At 28.0% G+C, this 558-nt stretch overlaps 1 non-coding gene across 1 annotated transcript; it reads right to left on the bottom strand.

Moving 5' to 3' along the window:
• Positions 1 to 249: 249 nt before the first annotated feature.
• LOC125996762 (U6 spliceosomal RNA) lies at positions 250 to 356 on the bottom strand. The gene has a single exon (XR_007491448.1). It is a non-coding gene; the product is annotated as a U6 spliceosomal RNA (small nuclear RNA).
• Positions 357 to 558: the final 202 nt, after the last annotated feature.

The raw sequence follows: 558 nt of genomic DNA, 5'->3' as shown, positions 1-558 counted from the left end.
TTATCTGTCCTCAGGCCTCATCATGTTTTGAATACATTAAAATCATTCTGTATAAAATATATCATGTTATCTAAATTGCAAGCAAAATGAGATACATGAATATAAACACAAATTAATATCTTGAATTTTAATTTATAGTTACTTTTTAAAATATGAGGAAACTGTCTACAAAAATTAATATGGGTATTTATGTTGAGATAGCAGTTTACATAATTTTTATACATAATTTCATTTTTTTCTTTTTCTCTCTAAAATATGGAATGCTTCATGTATTTGCATGTCATCCTTGCGCAGGGGCCATGCTAATCTTCTCTGTATCGTTCCAGTTTTAGTATATGTGCTGCCGAAGCAAGCACTATACATAATTTCTTCATTTAAGCACCATGGTTACATAGTGTTTATAGTTGGGTTTCAGTCATCAAATATATGCCACCCTTTACCAGTGTCTACATAATTCTTAATCCTTTCCATTTAACACCAGAATAACTGGTATTTAATAAAAAATGTTATTTATAACAATATTTATTAAATGTGAAAGAAAAAAACTCTACGATTTAT

The sequence above is a fragment of the Suncus etruscus genome, chromosome 1, assembly GCF_024139225.1.
Source record: "Suncus etruscus isolate mSunEtr1 chromosome 1, mSunEtr1.pri.cur, whole genome shotgun sequence".
NCBI lineage: Eukaryota > Metazoa > Chordata > Mammalia > Eulipotyphla > Soricidae > Suncus > Suncus etruscus.
Note: the sequence above shows the minus strand (reverse complement) of the source record. Positions and strands in the feature narration are given on the sequence as shown.